The sequence below is a fragment of the Protomyctophum bolini genome (genome assembly GCF_963924005.1).
Source record: "Protomyctophum bolini genome assembly, chromosome: 6".
NCBI lineage: Eukaryota > Metazoa > Chordata > Actinopteri > Myctophiformes > Myctophidae > Protomyctophum > Protomyctophum bolini.
The window spans coordinates 38,494,719-38,499,998 of record NC_137867.1 but is presented as its reverse complement, the minus strand read 5'-3'; positions in this window follow the sequence as shown (position 1 = coordinate 38,499,998).

Here is a 5,280-nt window from a genome sequence, read left to right as displayed (position 1 = left end):
CTGTACAAGAGAGTTCTTTTGTAGTAGGTCTACTTCCGCTGAGGATGCAGGCAAAAACATTTCCCATGCATTCCGTAGAGGGATGTTCTTTATAGAATAACCAAAGAAATATGTGGATTTTTATGCAAATGTGTAACCAGATTATGATCACCACGCACGCACGCACACACGGACGCACAGCCATTTAGAGAATACAAAAGACAACAAAATGTTCCAGTGGATGAATTCTCCCAGTGATTCTTAAATCGGGAGGCGACGCTGCTCTGTGTAAACATACTTAACATAACAACAAAAATAACACCTTTATTTTGGTATTAAATAAAAGGGGAAAAGGATATTATATATATATATATGTGTGTGTGTTCTTGTAAGATAAATGTTCAGAAACATACGTCTGATTATAATCGGCTTTGATCTTGTCTGTCTGTCTTTCTGTCTGTCTCCTATAACCTCTATCTCAGTGATACTCAACCTCAGGCCCGCGGGCCACATCAGGCCCGCGGGACCATTATGACTGGCCCACCAATGAAAATCTAAAAAAAAATCTGGAAAATGAAATAAAAATAAATAAATCTGAATGAAGTTATCTTTAATTACATTATTATAAGTAATACTATTAGAGTTGTACTATTACTCGAACGAAAATAAAAGCTTGGGGGGGGGGGGGGGGGGGGGGAGATGCAATGCAAATGAAAGACATATACTGTGTATCCCTATTCCCTGACATAATTTTATAGCTAAACGGACAGAATTCTATTTTATTTGAATGATGAAACCCAGCTGCCATTAATAGTTGGAAATGGAAATGGAAATTGCGGAAATTGTAATTGCGGAAATGGTGGAAATGGAAATTGAGGAAATTGCGGAAATGCGGAAATGGAAATTGCGGAAATGGTGGAAATGGTGGAAATGGAAATTGCGGAAATTGCGGAAATGGAAATTGAGGAAATTGCGGAAATGGAAATTGTGGAAATTGCGGAAATTTCAGAAATTGCGGAAATTGCGGAAATGGTAATTGCGGAAATTGCTCTTCACTTATAGCTATCTATTTTCAGGTAGATTGTTTTATTTTACTCAGTCAGCCATATCACTACTCATTTTTTTTCATGAAAAAGGTCATAGCTGGGTAATCTATTTTCAGGCAAATTGTGTTTATTGTATTTTATTCAGCCATAACAATTTATTTTCTGTTAACCAACTTGCTGGCTGGCAGGCAGGCAGACAGCTACTCATAGACAGGCAGACAGACAGACAGCTACTCATGGAGAATTGGACAGGCAGGCAGTCAGACAGCTACTCATAGACAGGCAGACAGACAGCTACTCATGGAGAATTGGACAGGCAGGCAGACAGCTACTCATGGACAATTGGACAGGCAGGAAGGCAGACAGCTACTCATAGACAGACAGACAGCTACTCATGGACAATTGGACAGGCAGGAAGGCAGACAGCTACTCATAGACAGACAGACAGCTACTCATAGACAATTGGGCAGGCAGGCAGACAGCTACTCATAGACAGACAGACAGCTACTCATGGACAATTGGACAGGCAGGAAGGCAGACAGCTACTCATAGACAGGCAGACAGACAGCTACTCATGGACAATTAGGCAGGCAGGCAGACAGACAGCTACTCATAGACAGACAGCTACTCATGGACAATTAGGCAGGCAGGCAGACAGCTACTCAGACAGGCAGACAGACAGCTACTCATGGACAATTGGACAGGCAGGCAGGCAGACAGACAGCTACTCATAGACAGGCAGGCATACAGCTACTCATAGACAGGCAGAAAGTAAGACAGCTACTCATTGACAGACAGACAAATAACTACTCATGGACAGACAGACAGACAGGCAGGCAGGCAGGCAGGCAGGCAAAGAGCTACTCATGTTATGTTATTATGTTATTATAACAGCTACTCATGTTATGTGCAATAATTTGTGCAGTTATGGAAACAGCTCTTTGTGTTTATGCAAGAAAATGTAACACATTTATTTATTTACATATTGTGTGCATGCACATTGTACTTTGATACATTTTGCGAAAATATAGCAATTGAAAGAGAGAAGTTATCAAGTATCATTAATGTCGTAATTTTATCTACTGGCCCCTGGCCCCTTGCCATTTTTGTAATGTGGCCCACAGGTAAATCTATTTGAGTATCCCTGCTCTATCTAATACTAACCACAACCCGAACATCTGTTTTAACTGTTAAACATAATTTATCTCTAAAAACAAACAAAAAAACAAGAAATATATATTATTTTCTTGTTAGGACCATTCAGATCCTCACAATGTCTGTTTCGTACAGACACACACACACCTCACACACTCTCTCTCTCTCTCTCTCTCTCTCTCTCCCCCTACCCCCCAATAATACCTGAGCGGGTGCCATTTGTACTTCCATTGTAAACAGGTGATAGCTTCAATCCTCAGAGCGGTTGACAGTCTAATTCACAAGGAGACATTATTACAAAGAATCATCCATCACAAAGAAGCATTTGAAATGTCTATTATGCCGCGTTCATCCTGGGATTATCAAGTGTGTACATAAACACTTTAGGCCTCCGGGGCTCATGCCACGGTGACAAATTTGGGGGTAAACAACAACAATGCCGTCGTGGCAGGCATTGTGACTCATGGCTGCAGATTTCCATTTTAATTGATAACGTACATAATTCTGTATTGTCGACAGAAAACCCTTGTGGCATCGTAGAACAGTTTTTCATTCATGTTACTATTCACAGATCATGATTGTGTTGCAAAAATATTGGAGAATAGAAAAAAATGTAGACCAGCTGGTTCTCAAAGTGGGGTCCGGGGACCCCCAGACCGTTGTTCTGTATAGGTTGCAGCGGGTCCGACCCACATGCAGGAAAATCAGTTAATAGGGCATATAAACGGTTAACTACTTTGGCCCTGTTTTCTTAATTTTAAATTGTATTGGTCTACAGTGCACACATACCACACACACACACGCGCACACGAGCGCGCACACACACGTGCATGTGTCACTTAAAAAACAAACTGGCCAAACGAGCTGGCCGCGTTTATAGTAACTCCGTTCACTTCATGGGGCCAGTACAATGGCAGCTGTTGCGAACAGTGACAAAGTCCTGGAACGAACGTTGGCAGAATACACTGGACTCAGGCAACAGCCCTGCAGCTTTAATGATCTTAAATCCCACTTTTTTTAGATCGTTTTTTAGTATTAGTACAACATAAACATTACAGAGACTTTAGTTGTCACTGTACAATACTTTAAAACAGTTGTCGTGTTGCACACATTCCTAAAATAGCCCTTATTTGCGCCGCCCTCGTTGAAAACAATGAATTTCAAACTCCAGCTTGTCACTCTCCAGGCTGCATGAACAGCACTCGAGCGCTCAGTTTTCTGCCCCCGCAATGTCTTTCTCTGGCTTAGTGTTTACCCAGGACTTTGTTTAGCTCTGAGACACTGTTTCCACACCTGAGCGGAAAAAGTAGTAGAGAGAGAGAGAGAGAGAGAGAGAGAGAGAGAGAGAGAGAGAGGGAGGGAGGGAGATTGTTGTAGCAGGGTATAGGATAGGTCACCTAAGCACACACAGAGGGAAGTGTTGTTATGGAGGAAACACTGCCCATAATTGAGGACACTCAGCACAGAGTTCACAGTTTGACGGCTGAGGCTCCAAAGCGCTGATTTTTATTTTATGTACCCAAAGTTGTAAAGACACATACTGTGTTCTCATGGTACTGCATCTGTTTATTTCCAGCAACTGATATTGTGGAAAACGTATACAAGAGCATAGCCATGCCAATATTCAAAGATACCCATGAATTCAAGGCTTCACGAGGTGTCGTTTTTGGGAGGTGAAGTAGGCCTATACCGTTATTGAGTGTGAACTATTTATTTTGTATATGTTTATTTTCGTTGACAAAAACAACTCAGCCTCTGCTTTTCTCTTCAACTGTGTTATTAAGTCTAAATACAAATCTTACAATGTAAAATGTCTTTCTCGATTGATGAATCAATCACTGTCAACTTGTTTAGTGAATGCAACAGCTTAATAAGAACCATGACACATATTCAATTAATCTATTTTTAGTTTTACAATATCGGAACATAGACATGTGCCACACCCATGCTAACAGTTGTGGTACACGTACATTTAGGGGTGTGCAACATGATGGTGAGTTGGTAGATTGGCTATTTTCTTATTTGTGTGACAGTGTTGTATGATGAAGTATAAAATAGGGCTTAATCAAACTATCAATTTGAATTTTTCCACATAAAAACATTTACTTCAAGATTATTTGATAAATCTAAATAGAAATTGATAGAATAATTGCTAAGAAAATAATTGATAGCAGCCTCAATGTTGTGATACTGATATGCACTCCTTGAACAGACAAAAGTTTCGATACTAAAACACCGATATTGTGTTGAGTGCATTGCACCTCAAACACCTGAAATTTACAGCTCTAAATCCCGTTAATTCGGGATGTACATGCTTACCGTGGGGAGAGGCGACAGCCTTTAAGAAGGTAGCTCTGGAGCTTTCCCGCAGCGGCCAGCAGAAGACCAAAGTATGGTGGAGATGGCTTGATGGGCCTAGAGGTAAACTCTGGATGGTACTGCACACCCACGAAATAACCGTGGTCTGAAAGAACATGTCAGTATTTTTCAGAGAAGCTATTAAATAGTACATTACATTACAAAAAAAAGGACAGAAAACTAACTTGGGATCAATGTTTGACACATGTTATGGTGTTAGCTGGACTGCTACTGTGTAGTAATAATAATAATAGATCAGACACATACATCCCACAGATTACACACAAAGTGAGTTTGAAAACATGACCAACGATAGAAAACTCCCATACCTATTGGGAGAAATACAACAATGTGGAAACACAGCAGCAAGATTTGTGAACTGCTCTGATAAAAGAAGGTTAGCCAATGGAATGCAACCATCCAAAGGACAACTACATGTATCGAGTAGACCTCTAGACCTACTGCACATTTAAATGAGGTTTTTTCTTTTGTATACTATTTAAATAATTTTGAGTGAAAATGCAGCTATTTGTCCCAAAATTACTGCAAACGATTGGTGCCAGTTGTTTAAAAAAAACTTGATAACATGTATATAATGATGCAATGTGATATGGCTCTGCTTACTCAGTGCTGTACCCCATCCAACTGTATATACTTTCCCCATTTGTTTTCTCGTGCCAATCATTTGGCCCAGATGGACTCACCATCCATGGACTGGAAACAAATCACGGTCTGTAAAAAT